Source organism: Chiroxiphia lanceolata, chromosome 7, assembly GCF_009829145.1.
Source record: "Chiroxiphia lanceolata isolate bChiLan1 chromosome 7, bChiLan1.pri, whole genome shotgun sequence".
Classification (NCBI taxonomy): Eukaryota; Metazoa; Chordata; class Aves; order Passeriformes; family Pipridae; genus Chiroxiphia; species Chiroxiphia lanceolata.
Window position 1 is genome coordinate 28,644,680 of NC_045643.1, and position 19,064 is coordinate 28,663,743.

The 19,064-nt window shown below is 44.5% G+C and overlaps 1 protein-coding gene across 1 annotated transcript in view; it reads right to left on the reverse strand.

Annotated features, from left to right (window-relative positions):
• The window catches only part of SEMA5B (semaphorin 5B), a 271,865-nt gene extending 260,783 nt beyond the window's left edge, over window positions 1-11,082 (reverse strand). The window contains exon 1 of the mRNA XM_032693509.1: window positions 10,751-11,082. The gene's annotated coding sequence lies outside the window, so the exon portion shown is untranslated. The remainder of the gene's footprint in view (window positions 1-10,750) is intronic.
• Between the last annotated feature and the right edge of the window lie 7,982 nt (window positions 11,083-19,064).

Below are 19,064 nucleotides of genomic sequence, written 5' to 3' on the forward strand. Positions count from 1 at the left end.
GATTGCAGACACATTTGTAGCTTTCTGTCTTACAGAGAAGCCAAAGTTTTTTGTGAAAGATCTTCCTACATCGATCTGCTTTGAAGTGCTTCCTACAATCATGATAATCTGTTCCAGAAACTGGTCATAATAGAAAACACCATTTCAAAGCAGTCTACAAAGGACATTTCTAAAAAACCTTTCAGTTACACCTCAGTTGCAAATATGCCACCGACTCACTTACTTTTTCATCGGGGAGAGTTGGCTGTGATAAGCACACATTTTTCCTGATCTCTTGCCTTCTAATCATGTCTATCAAGTCATTGTACCTGACAGACACGTTAGCTCTGCTGTTCAAAACAAATAAGAGATGCCTAAATTACAGTGCTGCATTTTAACGAGGTACTGTCAGGTTGAAAACCTGGGGCCAAGTCCTGCATCCGACTCAGGTATTATGCCAATTTAAAAAGCAAATACTCCCTGGATAAGAACTGCAAGATCTGAAATTTTCAGTTTTTTTAAAATGAAAAATCCAGTTTTAACTTACATAAATTAAACTTTTCCTACTGATGTCCCTTGGTGCAGGATTAGGCCCTTGTCTCTTCTACAAATATCTTCAATCATTAGAACTACAGACATTAGATTATTTCTAATTCTTTATACTATTAATTTAAGCCCCTTATTCTATCAGGTAAATGTCTGCCATGTAAACAATCCCACTGCTCAGGCCATTGTGATAATTTCACTGAAGAACTTCGGCAGTTCATTTGGTCTATTTGCAGAGAAAAGTCTTACTCAACCCAAGTAAAATCTTCAAAGGTTTTTTTTCCCCTTCCTCAGTTGAATCAGCTTGGGAAAGGAAAAAAAAGCAAGCCTCATTATTTTACTTCTGTTTCTAATCAATTTCTTCTGCATCTCCTGCTCAAACATGTGGGAAGCTTAACATTCAGCAAAAAATAGAGATCTTGTTGTTTTAGGTTTTGTTTTAATTAAAACTGGAAATGCTTCTCTTGGTGCTGGGTTTTGCAAAATTAGGTCTTGCTGACCTAGTTTTGGAGAGTGTCTCTGGACCAATATTATCTCCATGCAGTCCGGTTCCATAGGTACAAACTTGTCTTTGATTTTTTGGGCTCATATTACTAATCCTGAGTCGAGCACAACCACAGCTCTTCACTGAGGTTGCACTAGTTGCTCTGTGAGTAGAAATGGGCTCTTGAACTCTTCACGGACATCCAAGCCCTTTGAGAGCTTTGTAAATGGATAGCAGAGTAGACTGCCAGAAAACAAAGAGTTTTCATTAAATGATAACATCTTTCCACACTAAAAACAGAAATTGCACTACTTATGGAAAGATTCTTGTCCTCTCAAACCATGAGTATCACAGTTAAGGTTAGTGCAGCTCAACCATACACTAGTATAACTTTTGGAAATAATTTAAGCATGTTTGCCTTGTGTTAGCAATCAAGAACTCAGGTTGGTAAAATCTTATCCACAGGTTGTTTCACTGAAATTAACACCTTCACGGACTTGTACAGATTACAAAAGTGAGTTTGATTCTGCACACTCAGATCTTGCACTAGTGTCTTCCTCACTAGAAATTCTGCCCTCAGTTAAAGTGTCTCTTTTCTCTCTGCCTGCATCACAGTGCTCCTGAGTGAAAGAGAGAGTCTGGTTATGCCCAGGCAAAGTGCAGACAGATGTTCTGACATCTCCCTGCAGAGAGTTCCCCTGATACAACACTGCTCTGATTTACAAGCAGTGCTGCTGCTGCAGTCCCTACCCAGTTCCCAGCCATTGTCCTCTGCCAGTAAAAACCTGCTGTTGCCTTTTACCACTACAGCTACTCCAATTCTTCACCAGGAATATAACACACTAGGCTCCTCATGCCAAAAGCTTCCTAAACCACTACCCCTATTTTCTGCCTTCCAACTTCATAGTCCTTATCTCCTGCTGTCTATCTGCTCAGCTGTGCTCTGCAATCTCTGCTGTTCCAATTCTCCCAAACCTTTGCAGCTGTTAGTATTACTGTCTTCTTTGGCCAGTAGCATCCTTAGACAGCGTTCAGAGAAGAGCCATCAGGCAATAAGGATTGAAAAAACAATGAAAAATCCAGTATCATACTGAAATATCATAGAGAAATTCAGAGATGACTTGATTGTAATCCACAAGTACTTCCACTGCAAGAAAATACGATGCTCTCCTCTCCGGATTAAGAACATAACAGGACCAAGAACCCCGCAACCAAGCAACTAAGAGGCAACATCACTGCAAAGGCTGCTGAATTTTAAACACTTTGCCAAGAATTGTAGGATGTTCTCTTCGTTCATAAATATTTATATGAAAATTGTATGTTTGTTTAGAATAGCTGACCAGTTTGAACATGAATCAGCTCAGGGAAGCTCTGTGCCTTCGGGTAAGGCAGACCAAATTACTGGAAGCATCTTTCTGGAGTTACTTTACGTCACTGTGGGAAGAGGGACCAGATGGGGAAGAATCCCAGGAATCAAAAGTAAAATGTAAACTAAGGGATAAAATGCTAATAAACCCGGTTCACATGTGCTCTCTTACAAGTCAATGACCTTCATTTGAGTAAAGACCAAGTGACCAGAAAAAAGGCTGCTTCCCCAAAGTACCTTATCCACAAATCTGCCAATGAGTTTTCAATGGAAAATTAAATTTAAGTTTGTCAGCCTTGATGCACTTTGTCTTTATGAAAGGGGAATGAAATATAGCACCGGGAGTATTCTTATCCAGTTGTCTTAACTCATTTAGCATTTTGGATGCCTTAGCTTATGAACTTTACAGAGAAATTCTTGGCAAAAAAGGCTGGCATTGTAACTTCAGACTTCTTAAAATTAACTCACACCAGCTATTCTCAGTAGTAATATCATTATCTGCAAAACTGTGCTCAAATGAAGAATCGATAAATAAATATGAAGAAGAAATTTAGGGGAAAAACAAAGTGCTATTAGCATTCCAGAAGTATAATAAACTCATAATTCTCTGAGGCAAAACAGTGAAGCCTGGATTTGCAAAGCAACCACAGACAAGGAGGTGTGCAAAGCTCATTCCAAATATAAGTTGGTTTAATATTTCAAAGACTCATTAGAGGGAACACATAGCATTAACAAAATCATGTTTTGTATTCCTGACATACAGTCCTAGACAAATACAGAAAGTATCAAGTAAATTACTGTCTCGGGAACAATTTCTGTTGGTTAAGGGGGGGAAATGTTAAATTTTAAAGATGTTAATAACTTACTTTTGTTTTATTTCAATCTATATAGATGCATGTCTGGTATGCATATAAAAATACAAAATACAGGAATGATCCCTAGTTCATCTTAAAAATGTTGGGAACAATCGTATACACATGCAATCAGGGTACTTTTTTCCTCAAACTGTAGTCACACTAAATTGGATTGAACTGCTTAGATGAGTAAAGGATTTGCATGATCATTGCACCTACTGGCAATGTCCAGTATGGAGATAAATGCATAGCCTTGTAAGGCACAAGTGTGCCTTCTCTGATGTAAGAAAGCAATGAGATGAAACATTTCATTCAGAGGATTTAACTACACATATAGAATTAAGTATGTGAGGAAGTGTTTCTAGGGGTTGTAACCTTTCCTCTGCCACTAAGGTACTCTACGACCTTGAGCAAGTCACATAAGAGCAGACTTTTCATAGACCTCAAAGTTTAATTTGTACTGATTTCAGTCACTGGAAATCTTACTCAGCACCCTCTGCATTATTATGTTTTATGATATCTTTAACAGACGAGCACAAAATTCTCCAGGCCATAGTCCTTTTATGCCTCAGTTTCTCTCCCTGAGAGCTCTGACTGCTGAGCATGGATGTTAAAATTGAAATAAGGGTAAGCTGTACTACTATATCACTTGATTATCCTCACAAAGCAGGAACTGTGGAATCTTTCGTAATTTGTATTATTCATTCTTCATCAGTATTGGAACACTGCACAGTTACAGTGTATAGTCCTATTTTGCTCATGCTGAGTATGTATCTTTATCCTACCACAAGCCACTAATGATATTTGTCCCCCTGTTTTCTTTTAAGTAGGTGTTTACAAGCTGCAATTACAACTAAGCTCTCTTAGACTGGAGGAGCACATTGGACACAGGGAGCCACTGAGTCTCAGCTTTGTGTTTCTAATGAAAATGCCCTTCATATGTGGAGTGGACCCCAAAAAGGTCAGAAAGTGAATTATTAAGTGTTTTATAAATATAGACTGATTGGCCTGTCCAAACCACGTGTTTGAAAATCTCTTTCTGGCAAACAATCATCTTCAATCAGAAAGGGAGACCAGAGAAAGTAACGTGAGGCAGGGCAAGGGGTTCTGTAATCACTCTAACAAACTTTTGAGACCCGGCCAATTTTTCCTTCCATGTGTTATATATACAGACTCCAAAAAGCATTTCTTTCTAGTTCTTGAATTTACTATATTATCCTGTCAGACTGAGTTATCCAGAGGGAAGTTCCTACCCTTCCCTTTCTTGCCTTATTTTTTTCCCTAATCTTTGATGTGTTGTAAATCAGCATCATAGGAGATAAATAAGCAACCTTTTGCTGAAACAGCAAGCTAAACAACTTCCACGTGGCCAAGCAACACAGCGAAGCAATTAAACCTGCCCAACAGACCATTCACAGCCAGCCTTCTCTTCACTTAAGAGGCTGGCCCCAAAGTGTTCCCAGATTTAGTTCCTAATCCTCCCTCTGAGTTGTGCAGATGGTTCCACAGCACCCACTCAAAACCTCTTTGAAGTTGCTATGAATCCACACAGCTGGGTAAGCTTGTTGGCTCTGATTCTGCTGCAAGAATGAGGATGTGGCCAGGGTCTTGAAGTTTGTTTCCTTTCCCTCAAGAAGACAGGCAGGCTCTGCTCCTTTCCCTCAGAACTAGTCGTAACTGTCACAGCCATATTTTGGAACCACCAGTTTGATCGCTGACTCAGGACACTTCCATACCACATAAGAAATTTTCATTCTGTTATCCTTTCAAATAAAGTTGAAGCTATTTTTTCATTTTCACTCTACATCAGTAACCCGCACAAGGTTTGCACAAGGTTTGCACTTGAAATGAAAAATACTGCTTTTAAAATGACAAACACTGAACACAGGACATTTGTTACCACTAAAAAAAGCTCTCTCTGTCTATGCAGAAGCATAATTCATTCACTGATACACGCACCCACATTTTCTCCAGGGAGTTTCACAAATTCACATGCACTCCCAGCACTAAATTTTGCATTTCAATGTAGGCATTAGCTATAAAAGATGTGTAAAATCTTATGTAGTCAGACAGAAGCTGTTCCCTATTGGCTACATAATAAGCACCTTAGGTGGCTCCAGGGTATAAAATTATTCCAAAAGGGGTGTGGAAAAAATTACTCTGCATAAATTGATTCCAGATCCACCTGTTCCAGGTGCCAGGAAATATATTTTGTTAAAGCCATCTGCTTGTCTTAAAAGCTAACAGGTTTTGAAGACTATGGCACAAGCAATCTGCAAAATATACAAACTTCAGAAGCCACAAACCCTTAAACTGCAAATGGCTTATAGATCATCTACATAGGGCTTAGCTGGGCTGTTCTGCAGGACTGCAGAAGGCATCTCTGCTTAACATCTGAGCATATCCAGCATCAGGGTACGTCCTCCATAGCCCAGACGGTTCAAGGCTTCTGGAGGATCCATTTGGCATCACCAGATCCTCACGGGATATTCCCAATTGCAGAATGGGTTTGCCTCATGGGTTTGAAGTAACGATGAAGCTTTTGAGTGCAGCACAATATTTGGCAGGCACAAAATTGATGACTATGGTTCTTCTCTGACGGTTGCTACGTCCCGGGCTGGTCACGTGTTGCTGCACCGTAGATAAAGTCAAACCTTTGGAACTGGCACTCTGCAATTTATTTGGCTTCCAGCAACAGCCTGATAGGGAGCATGTTATATATACTAACAAGCCCATAAGCATTTCACCTGCTCAACAAAGCTGGTGACCACAGAGGTCAGACGCTGCTACAGTTTGTGTTTATCAGGGTCTGGTCATGCAGGGTTCTGTTTCCCAGAGACGCATTAACAAGAACGAAGAACACGCAGCACCTTGTAAGATCGAGCTCCTTCAAGGCAGCTCCTGGGAAGAAAATATTCTGTGCTCTCTCCACAAATGACCCCTTACTGAAAACCAATGAAATTACACATGCAATTTATAAACTCCCAAGGTGTTCACAATTGATTTCGGGATTAAAACTAGTAATCAGCATGTTTACTTATGGTGTCATTTAAAGCTTACTAAAAAGTAAATAAACCCACACCAGTTCTTAACCAGGACAGTGCTTTGGTATATGTTTAATTATAAACACATGAATAGCCCTGTCACCAATTCAGAGTCATACTTTGTAACTTGGTAACATCCTTCACATGCAAATTACCTCCCAGACTCAGTACATTCTGAAACAAAACAAACCCGCTTGGTTTGTAGATGCATATTTGATAACATTAATACTTCTGGAGTGCTGCTACTGATACACTCATCTTTAGAAAATCACTTTGAGTGATTTTTTGTGGACCTTAAAAGTTTGTGCTTGATATAAATGCTGAAGCAGAGGTAACTTTGGGACTCGCAGCGCTGTAGTCAAGGAGACCCTGAGTGCTGAAAGTCACCGTTGTGCTGCTGGAGTTCTGCTGCACTTTGCTCGCATGGTTTGAGCCTGGGGTAAGGAATAACTGCTGTTATGCAGTATTTTTATTTTTTTTTGGACAACAATAAGAACAGGAGTGAAATAAATACTGAGGTTAACTGTGCTTGAAGAATAATCTCCAGTAAACAAGGCACTGTCCACACAAGCTGCAGACTCAAACAGCTGTTCAAGTCTTGTGTCTCATACTCGGCTCCCACTGAAAGTGATGAAAATTGCCACCATGGACAGAGATGGGATGAATCCTGGCATTGGACACACTGGACAAGTCAGCAGCCCACGGTATAAAAAAACAGAGAAACAATCTCTACAAAAACACTATCTGACATACTGCTTTGGATGAGTCGATTTTTGTCTCCTTAAAAAGAAAAAAGGTAACAGAACAATAACAAAGAACCTCAGAATCAACAACACACATACTTGGACACTGCTCATTTCAAGGCACAGCAGGGATAGTGCAATACTCTACATTCTATCTCCCTGAATAAATCACAAGAATCCAAACCAGTTCACCTTCACAGTCTTCAGTCTATAAAAAGGTAAGTCCATCACTTAAGACTGACTTTGCAATCTCAGCGTGACTTGGTACTCACACACCTGCTGCACCACGAACACCAATGAATTTCACTCCTAAAGAACCATTCTGAATTGCCTCCACCACCATCTGCAGATAATTAAGTTTCCCTTTTCCAGTTTTACACCAGAAATGATCTGGTGAGTATGATCTGCAGCAAGGTAAATTCAGTTGCAGACTTCACATGGGACTGCACCTAAACTCTGGATCTCACCACTACCCCAGCAGTGGAACATCACATTGTGGTGTCTGACTCCTGATTCCTCACTACTCCTTATTCCCCTCTCTCTTGTGGCCAGTCTGCACTTACTGCTGCAGCTCTTGCCATGAAGGCAGTGAGCAACACTTTGGAGACCTGACAAAGCTGGAGTCCAGTGCCTGGCTTTCCGATGACAGATCCTTGGTAAAATTATCTATGTTGCTCAGTAAAAAATGAACTAAGAAATGCTAATCTAATAATTCCAGGCATATAGATAAATGAAAGGTGAAAAGGCTTTTAAATGCATTGTAAGATGGATCAATATATTTCTCTAGGCTGGAAAAGAAAGAGTTCTCAAAGAAAGTTAAATCTGGAGAAGAAAATGTTTTGTTTTCCTACTGTGGAAAACAGTGATGACAATTCCTTGGAAGACATTTATACCAACAGCAATCCAAAGCTAGGGCTTCATCATGCTCTCCCTAAAATCAGTATAGTAAGAACAGGGTGAGGTTACTGCTGTCAGCCTTCTAAATGTGAACAAAAGTGGTTTTGCAATCGTACAGCATTGTCCTTAATTTCCAAGTGTTCACCAGCATATGGAAGTGATGCAACCACAAAGTAAAACAATTACAGCTTTGATCCTGCATCTTTTAGACAGTCAACTAACCTCTCTGATGTCTTTACAAGGAATCACCTGAATAAGGGCTACCGGATAACATTCTAAATTCCCAGATCCCAGTCGGCAGAGCACACACCAGCGCTCGAGGCAGGGAGGCAGCAGCGGCGGATCGCTCCGTGGCACTGTTTGATGCTGCCCCCTTTTGCCGAACAGCAAGGCAACAGCCCCGGCTGCACACTGAAACTTTACCTGGCATCTATTCGTTTTCAGGAAGATACATTGATGCAGATGGGCTTATTTAACCCTAGTATGTCTGCTCACATGATTATTCATCCTGACTAAAATAGAAATCTATTGGTCAAGCCACGTCTCCAAGAACATTCTCTCTAATTGGGAGGGAACGTCTGTCGTGTCTCAGCCCAAGTCAAGCGGGACTTTTACAACTGACTATAAGGTAAAAAGCAAAGAGCTAATAGTCGGGGTGGACGTTCCCCCAGGTCAGCTGTCTGCTTGGAGAATAAAGGGCAAGCACACTGGACGACCAAAGTAATTTTTTCTGAACACTTATTTCATTTTACTGCAAAGTAACTAAAATCCCATGGCACCACTTGTATCAGGTTTCTGTTGGGCTACACACATTTCTACTGAACCCATGCCATCTTTTTCCAGTTGATGTGACCTGATTGAGGCCACCTTGTTAAAAGTCATTTTCTACACACATCCTCATCCCCTACATCTCTCTGTTCAAGCCTTTTGTCCCCTGGGGTTGTGCTTTTTCACTCGCTGGAGTTTGCACATTTTCTTCTCCCTGGTTGCCCCAGCTCTTTGCAGGAAGGGAGGGAGGTCACCGAGGGCAACCACTGCCAATTCCATCAGCCTAACAGGCTAGGGGGATGGACAAAGCAAATATCTCTATTCTGAATGGCTAGATCTCTCTCCCCCCAAGACTTCTGGATTAACATGTCCCTGGCAGGCGAGGACAAAAACTTAGCCTCTCTGAGGAAAGAAAGCAATAGAGAAAAACAGGAGAACCTGTCTTCACTGAAAACGCAAGAGGCATAACATAAAATGCAGAGATCCTCTACTATAGCCTGCCCAGTGCAGAGCCTACTTATCATCCAGTCCAATCTGAGCAGAAAAGTTTTAGTTCAGAAGGGAATTAAAGATATGCTTAAAAATGAAATCTCTGTTAAAAATCTGGTTAAATATCATTAGGATTTTTCTTTTCCATTGCCACCTTCTCTGCAGTTATGACCAGTTTTCTCCCTTGGGTGCTTACAAACCACACACATAATCAAGAGAGCACTTTTCTGTATGAGTAGCTTGTTCCAACTACTCTCACTCCTCCCTCCTTGCCTTCACTCACCCAGGATCGCTACTGATCTCAACAAGCAGAAAGAATCAAAGCCCATTATAACTTTTAGCTTAGCTGGTTTCTATTTTGTGCACAGTGCAGTCAGCTTAGGGTCTCAGCCTACCACTGAACCCACCCAAGAGGCAAAGAGAGCTAACCTCTTGCAGCTCAGACTATAATTTAGGAAAAGAAGTATTTTCTGTAATGAGAGGGAACATTTGCACAACAAAAAATAAAACTTTACTATGATCTCAAGCCGATATATCCATACATAAATAGTTCAAGGGGAAAAAAACCCCAAATGTAAAACCCCACCAAAAATAAATAAATAAATGAGGGAAAACCCCAAAACAGGACCTGGCATCTACAATGTCTGAAGACCTTTTTTAAGGACAGGAAATTATCTAAGAGTCTAAATTGAGCCAACAGAGGACAGTGAACGTTTAGGACAGAGATACTCCTCTATACTTACACTCCACCTAAAAGCCCATGAACAGACAGGTTCAGGAACGACTTGCCAAGCACACCTTTTGTTTGTTTCCTCTGAGGCGTAACAGTAAGCGTGCTCCTGGGCAGCACGGGGGAGCAGATGGTAGTGCTGGAAAATACAGGTCTCCAACTTCTGGTGTGGGTGTTGGAGCTGGATCGACAAAGGTTGTTTCTGGAAATCCTACCCCCCCACACACTCCCCATAAGTTTCTAACAATGCACGGAGCTAAGGAGCCGCACAAGGCTCTCTGCTTCCCTCTCCCTCTCCCCTTCGCTTTTGATCTCCATCAGGACGTGAGCTGAAATTTAATGGGCCACCCCAACCACAAAGACAAATTACCATGTGAAAAAAAAATAATCATTGATATCCCTTCGTCTAGGCTACCCGGCTTCCCACCACTGCACCCCTTCGCTCTCGCCACAGCCCCCATCAGCGGGTTTAGAAAGAGCTGGGGAGGTGGCGGGGAGAGAAAGAGGAAGGAAAAAAACCACCTCCACTGCCACCTCCGAGCTAGCGTGCTCTCCAGCGCTGCCGGACTGCGAACACAGCGACTCAAAAAAAAAAGAAGCCCCCTTGCCTCCTCAGCCCGCAGCGAGCAAGGAGACGGCGCACCGAGCGCCGGGCACAAACACAGCCCCCGGCCCCCCATCACCGAGCGCTGCGCCGGGGGTGGCGGAGACGCGCAGCAGCCCAGGGGTTCCCACCTCCCCGGATCCCCTTCCCAGTGCCGCCGCTAGCCCCGACCCCGCCAAGTTGGGAAGTTTGCGCACCCCCCGGCCCGGCCCGCCGCCCGCCCCCCGGCCCGCCGGCTGCGCTTACGGGGTGACCGCGGGGCTCCCGGTGCGGGGCTCACCGGCACATCGCGCTCCGGCTGCCGCAGCAGTGGGGGCAGCCGCGGGGCGGCTGGGCTCGGCTCAGCAGGGCTGGGCTGGGCTCGGCTCGGGGCGAGGAGGGGAGCGGAGCGGCGGCTCTCCCCAGCCCGGCGCTCAGGGAGTGCCGCCCCGGGCCATGCGAGCGGCGGCGGGCAGCGTCCCAGCGGCGCGGCCGGAGTTGGGACCGAAGTCCTCCCGGGCGCTCCGCTGTCTCTTCCAGGCGGCTCCTATCAGCACGGCTTCAACTCTTTCCATCGGAGACCGAGGGGAGGAGGAGGAGGAGGCGGAGGAGGAGGAGGTAGGGAAGGAGGAGGGAGCTAGGGGCTGGCAGCCCCAACTCGCACTGATGTCAACTAATATATTCAAAGTTCAGCAGGGCATTTCTTAGCAGGCGAATCGCCCTCGCCGCCCTCCCCGCTGCTCGCAGCCGGCCTCCCAGTGCCGGCGGGGGGTCTCGGCAGCACGGTGGCTCCGCCGTCGGACCCCTGCGGAGGGGGGGCGGCGGGGCTGGCCCGGAGGCGAGGAGGTCGAGGATGGGGGATGGCGCACTTTTCAGGCGGGCAGGTTCAAGTGCCGCCGGCGTAGGGAGGGCTGAGGATGGAGGAGAGGCGCTAGCCGAGAGCGAGAATAAGAACCAGCGGCGGAACGATGTTTGTGTTTAAATCCAGCCTCTTCCCTCCCTGCTGGAAGGGGCAGGGCCGGCTGCGTTGCTGTGGCTGTGGCTGGGATGGGAGTGGGGCGCAGGGAAGATGCCGCGCTGGGGCTCGGAGTGGCCCAGCGGACACTCCGGCCGGGCTCCCGGCTCCCGAGCTCCGGACTGCCGTGCTCGGACACACCGCCCAGCCGGGGCTTGCAATGAGCCCGGAGCGGAGCGCGGTCCCTGCCCGTGACTGCGCCCCTCACCCGGGCCCGGGGCTGTGGCCGCGTCTCCCTTGGCCGCGTCTCCCTTGGTCGCGATGTCCCCTTGCTCGCCGGAGGCGAATGGGGTCGAGATGAACCCGGGCAGGGAAGCGGAGGTTTTCTCACGCCGAAGCGCAGATAGCGGCGGAAAACCCGCGTACGCGGCGCGGAGCGCTTGGGAGAAGCAGCGCCGCCTCTCCGCGGCCCCGCCGCTGCCCGGGGGCCGCCGGCGGGGATCGCGGAGAGGCCGGGGGGGGCTGCATCAAACGTGTTTTTGCTAGTGGCTGATGTGCCGCGCTGTCCCCGCGGTGATGCACAGCGCCTGTACGCCGTCAGCGGCAACCGCATTAAGCCATAGGATAGTATCTGCTGATGGACAGGCAGCCCGGCAGTCAAGGGATAAAAACACATCTGGGCTGGTCTGGTGACATTTAAAAATCGCCAGATAAGAGCCTCGGTTATTTATCAGCTGAATCCCCAGACGGAATGGCCTGCACTGCTGCCGTTGCATATGTATGTGCGCGTATATAATGAGACTGGGATTTTTTCCTTCTATAAACTGATCCTGTCATTCATGTTGACAGTATGTTATAGCTATATAAAAACAGTGTAATTGTATGATGGCTCATCAATGCTATGACAGCCAATTGTGGTGGCAGTGGGTGTGCTCCCAGTTCACGCCTCAGAGAAGTAACAGTATAGATCCACTGAGATGATCATTATACAATATGTAATTATTTGCCTGTTCTTAATTTCTCAGTTCTTCCTTAATGCAGTAATGCATTTTTGGATACGCCTTGTATAAAACACTAAATACGTTATTTATATGCATAACATTTTTTATCTGTTTTCCATTTTAAAACACACTGGAAAGTGTATGACAGGTAATGGATACAAAATAATTGCAGTGTGGCTAAGTATTCTGCTCAAAACTCAAACTTTGGGATAAGGCTCGAATCAGGCAAAGTCTAGAAGGTGCTGAGCAAACTGCTCCATGGACAGTGACATCGTATCTGTGCTTTTTTCATCGTCATCTTTCCTAAAACTGAATAAACGCCTACCCTCTAGCTGAGTTTTTAGTGATAGCATCTTCTTACAGTATTATCTTAATTTACACGTGAATAGTAAATAACTGCTCCTTCATTTCCGTAATATACGGGATGATATTTTTCAATTTAGTGAATTGAATTTTAAATAATGATGCAGAAGAGCCTAGTGGTCAGAGCAGAACACAGTGAAGGGCTGTACCCTGTGCTAGGACGCCTATTTGCCTTCTTTTTCAGTTTTACTGTAGAGCAGGTCATTTTGTTATGTAAGCCTGAGGGATAGAACACCTCACCAAATGCCATAACTGCACACATAATTTCCAGAAGATAGCTCAACCTTTCTTCCTCCTAAGACTTCCAGATGAGGCCTTGAAAAATAAGTAGCATAAGACCACATAAACTAATTTTTTTCCCCCAGTGTCTGTTAACATTTGAAGACATAATGGATAGCACTTTTCTATTAAAAAAGAGTGTTTGTCCTAAAATGTTCTAGTGTTTTCCTGCTATTGAACTGCTGTTTCCCCTCCAAAGATGGGAGTAGTTCTGTTGGTCATGTGTGTGTATGCATTGTTCAAAGACTCACGAATAATTGTGCACATTAATAAAAGTTTTGTAATATTTCCATGGACAGTCAGGTCTTGACACTTCAATGCAATTACATAGCATGATGTTTGCAAAATCAGTGGTCAGACAGGGAAACTACTCAAATCTTTTTAGCAAAGGGCTTGTGACATGAAGTGGTACAGTTCCGATTCTCTGAAAAAAGAGACAAATGTCATGGGAAAAGTCAGGGTATTGCATGTGAAGTGATCTGTATCAAACAATTTGTTCCCATTCTCCAAATCCTAAACCTCGGTAGGGAAGAGGATGCACCGGGTTCCTGTTCTGGGTTTGGCACAGAGTCCGAGCTCTTGGCAAGACTTCTCACAGTTGCCCGCGGAGGTGTTGAACTGCACCTCTTGTCCAGAGCCATCGCTGCTGGAGAAACGCCCTTTCCGCGGGACGCAGAGACGCGGAGATGCCTGCGGGCAGATTCCGGCCAGCGCAAAGCGCAGTTTGAGACAAGTCTTCCCTTTCCCCGCTCCGCCCGGCTCTCACCGCTAGGTGCTGCTGGTGCCTCCCGGAGCGCCGGCCCCGCACGCGCCGCTCGCCCTGCCCAGAGCCGCCCGGCCCGCAGGGCACCCGGTGAAGCGGGGGGACCGCTGGAGCACGGCCTGTTCACCGTGTGGGCTCGTGTGACACTCCCGTGAGCAGCCTGCCTGGTGGCTCGAGCAGCGGCGGGTCTGGCACAGGCTTTCCCGGGAGGTGAAGGCTGCAGGGAGAAGGGGCAAGCCCACTGCGCCCACTGCCTACAGGGAAGAGAGGCCGCTTTTGCTGCCTGCAAACACAGCGATGCAGTGCACGGAGAAGGACGGGGGTGGGGGGAGTTAAACAGAGCGGAGACAAGCTGCAGGAAAGGCGAACAGGACTCAGAGGGATGGGAGCACTTTGGACTATAGGGCAGAAGTTGAGAGGATAACCGGTATTGCCGGGCGCTGCTGGGGACCAGGACCTACAAGTGCAGAACAGAGCTCTGGGGGGTAAAAACAGACCAAACCTAGGCTTTCTGTGAGCCAGGTCATCCAAAGACAGTGCCCCAAATCGCAGTTAGCATTGCATTTTGCAGCCTACCCTGAGCAGGCTGTGTTAGCCTGTGCTTGCACACAGCAGGTCAGTGTGTTTATGGCTGAACTGGCTGCGCAGACCTGCTTGAGCTCGAGCTGTTCTGGGCGTTCAGATAAACTTCCCTGGTGGATGTTTTAGGGGGTGATCTGGAGCAAAATCAACCCTGGCCTCGTTGTCTGGAAGCTAGGCAAGAACATTGACCCACACTTGATCTCTGGACCATGAATCCACAATAGTAACAATCTCATTAGAAAAATAATTTTGCTGTAGATGTCCAGACCATTTCACGTGAAATGAGAGAAGGGGAAAGTGCATATGTCAGTGGCAAAAAATTTAAATTATGCTGAAATTTAGAGCTGGGCACATATGTTCAGCCAGTCATTACACTAGCCTACTACAAGTTTTTATTTCCCCATAGCACTGCAAGAGAAAAAGCAGAGTTGACATGGAAAACCAGTCAAAATATATACAGTAGAATATCTTTATGCTGGTGCAAGTGACTGACCCAAGTGGAGTCCAAAATGCCCTTCTAGATGGTGTAGTTTTCTCAGAGGGGAGAAAAAAAAATGCATTTCTAAATACAGCAAATACACAGAAGCAATAGCATGCAGCAATAGTGATAGTAAGCATTATCCTGAGTACTAAGATCTAGATCTGAAGCCAAATGGCAATTAGCCATAAAATATTTAGGTATATGGCTTTTTTCTTGATTTTAAAATAGGTTGCTAAATAGTCACAGTTGTGGTTTCTGGGCTCAGTCTGGTGGCAACAGTAACATTTTAATTTATACTAAAGAGAAGTAAAATTTAAATCCGTGACACAAACTAAGAGTCATATGACCTGAAAGCAAGAGAATACAAATGAGCTCCCTGGAGAAAAGAGACTGTGATGAAACAAATAGAATAATATAGAGGGATGACTTGACACTGTCACCGGAGCGACTGTATTTAACTTCTTTGGAAGGAAATTAAATGAGCTTAAATTGGGACAACTGCTTTATTTTCAGAGAATTATATCTGAAGCCTTCAGACAAGTGCTATACAGTTTTTTCTCCCCCTGAAACCAGGTACTATAAATTGCCAATTTTCATATGTCACTTGACATGACAAAGTCAGCAAATGTCACCATGCTTCACAGAGGCAGGTTTGAGTATTCCCACTGAGTCTCACAGAAGTAGAAAGTTCCCTCTTTGCAGACAAAGACTTATGAAACATAAAAGTTGTGTTAGCTACATGATATGCTAGGAGGGAGGGAATGTTAAACTGAGACAGTTCTTGTTGCCCAGTAAGCATCCACACTGAGGTAAGATATACAGCACCTAGCAGTCACCTATTTGTTGGCAAATAAAAAGAACAGTGAAAAATTAGTTTTTAACAACACCGTTAGGAGGTTTAATACTACATCAGAAATTGCTTTCCCCTTCCTCTAACTCAGGCTCTGAGCCTAGTGACTGTGTTTATTGGATATTGCTTCTGCCTTGAGACTGGAAGTATAAAACCTAGCACTGAACACCTTTATGGTGCTCCTAGACACATACCACCTGAGGGACTGAAAACTTCCTTGCTAAACACAAGTGGGATTTTTTTTTTCCCTGGGAAGTATAAGTACCTTTACAATTAGCCTTAAGCTTTAGTTTAAAGACATGTTGTTTGGCACATCTCACTAAACACTCTCTGCAAGAACCGCACTTGAATGGAAAGGGAATTCAGGACTATTGACAGCTTATCTGCTGACTTCATACCCCACCTTAGGCAATTCAGCTGAAAGATGAGCTAAACACTGTGATTTCCCATTACAACCTTTGCAGTATCTTGCCCTGTTCTAATTTTCCTTTAAACAGCTACATTGAAAAGCTCTACAGGGTAGATCTTGTCTACACTTCTACACTTCTACAACAGTTATGTTCAGTGAGCTGTGGTCTACTGAAAAGTCTGGGTCTAAATGTGAGTGGGTTTTAAAAGTATTTACTTTCCTTCCTCTATTCCCTTATGTGATGACCAGTGCCTTGATAATGCAACTTGCATGTCTGGTTTGGAAAATACAATTCTCAGTGTGGTAGGAATGTAAACATGCTGGTAAAACTTAATATCTGTTCTGCAGATTGTAATTCTCTTGTAGTATTTGAAGCTCATGACCTGGAAAGGTATTCTCAGGACTTAAGAAGTTTGTAGCACTCAGTTAATACTGTGTCCTTCCACACTTGCATGTTTTTGATGCACTTAATTAAAAAAACATACTATACCTACTCAGTCTGTGATATTGAGATGCTTTTAATTAAAATCAAAACCTATCAGCTTTCAGATCTCACTCACTTTGGCTGCAGGGTTGCTCAAACTAAAAGGTCAGGAGAAAAGAAACTTTTTTAAAATGAAACTTTTTTAGTCTTCTCAATCAAAATATGAAGTACTTTCCAACTAATATTTTTCATCTTTAGGCAAAGGCCAATTAGTTTAAATTTCAGCCCTCCATTTTGCAGATTTTCAGACAACTATTGAAAATAAGGGCTTAGAAAAGAAACTGTATTGCAGCTTCACCTATGATGCTTGTGACTGAGTCATGAAGTCTTTTATCTCTTAAGAAAGAGGCCCATTGGAACTGATGCAGACAGACCCATGATTTTTGGGAAAATGTGGTTTCAAATTCCTAGACAGGGTAACTACGATTTCACAGGTTGAGACATTTCCCAACAACAAACCTGAAATGTAACCCTAAACCCAAAAGCTCTGCCTGCAATGTTAGGGGAATGTAGCTTAGATCTGCACATTGTAGCCACATTCCCTCTTGAACTGCAGTGTCCAGCTTTGTGATTTGGCAATGCAATGGAAGGCCCTGCCTTAGGGAAGAGCTGGAGGTCTCCCATAGAGAGCCCTCTCTGCCCTTTTCACTGTCTGATTCATTGAGGCAAGGTGGCTTCCCTCCCACACAAAGAGAAGGGTAGTGGAAGTAGTTGTGATGAAAGAGAATCTTGGGGCCTAGGTTAAGCTAGTAATATGTGAAATATGAATATTCCCTGTTATCATTGCTAAACCTAATCACCAGGAAGAGGTTGGGCTGGATGCTTCTACAGCATGTGGTCTGTTTTTGTTAAAGAAAAAAGTTGGAAGAGACAGCCACCTTTTCTTTTTCTTGCAGTACCTCAGAAAAGAGATTGTGGGATACTGCAAACATTGCATTTACAGAAAGCTAAGCCCACTGTCCTGTTAGACTGTACGTGGCACTGCTCCCTAACAGAGAGTGCCTGCTTCCCTTCACTGGCACACCCAGGGATGTCAATAAAGAAAAAATATTGCAGCAGAGTGGGTTAGTGCACTGAGAGAAGCCTTCTGCTTTGCATTTTCAGCAATTAAAACCACTATAACTTCACCTTCCTTCAGCTTGGCCATCACAGTGTATAGTGGTGGCATCTCAAACATGAGCCACAAAGCAAAAGCAAGCAAGAGCTTCATCGTGCCTTCTGTGCCTTCTGTGCAGCCACACAGATCAGGGGGGCTGGAGCGGGCAGGGTCAGGAGCTGAGTCAGGTGTTGGGTCACAGGTATCGAGCAGTCTGCTGTTGTAATTATTCAACTCAGATAATTCCAACCACTTCCTATATGTGCATATGACTGCATATTACTGATTATCTATTTTCCATGTCTTTTACATGCAGAGTTGTTAGTCAGAAATAGCTTTACTAGTTAAAAATATATTTGGATATGTATAATCAAAATACAATATCTCTCTATATACTTTAATTAGCGCAACATGTACTGCAAAGTATATTGTATATTCAGTCTAGTCTAGTGGCCAAAAATATTCCATGAATTCTGGTCAACAATTATCAAGAATTCTATTCCTGCCAGATAAGCTGAAAATTATCACTTGCTGACTAAGTCAATATGTTATCCTCCTGCTATGCCATATGGCCCTGGATGCTGAGACACAACACAACCTCATCAAGTGACACCCAAACTGGAGGAGTGGTTGATGCACCGGAAAGTAGGGTTTCCATTCAGAAGGACCTTAACAAACCAGAGGAGCAAGCTATCAGGAACCTCATGAGGTTCAACAAAGGCAAATGCAAAGTTGTGCATTGGGATCAGAAGTGCCCCATGTGCCAGGTCAGGTTGAGGACTGAGAGAACGGCCCTACAGCTGGAATCTGGGGCTCTCAGAACAGCTACTGACAACCTGGAGAGACTCCAGAGGAGAGCTGCTAAGGCAATAAGGGGAGCAGAGCACCTGATGTACCAGGAGGGGCAGGGGCAACTGGCTTGCTTAGCCTGGAGACACGAAGGCCAAGAGGGGATGTCTTCCAATACCTTAATCCATTGGAGAAGACAGACGCAGAGTTTTCTCAGAGGGGCACAGCAAAAGAACAAAAGGCAACAGTCACAAGCTGCAACAAGGGAAATACTGATTGGAAAGATGGAAATAGATGATCTCAGCGGGACTAGGGCATCACTCAAACAGGGGCCCAAAGAGGCTGTTCAGTCTCTACCCTTGGAGATTTCAATACTTGGCAAGACTTGGAACAACCTGATCTGACTTTGAAGCCAGACCTGCTTTGAGCAGAAGCTTGGAACAAGACCTCCATGTGTTCCTTCCAACCTAAATTTTTCTATGAATGTATTTCACAAAATACAGTTCCATAAAATACTAAGTGTCCCTTC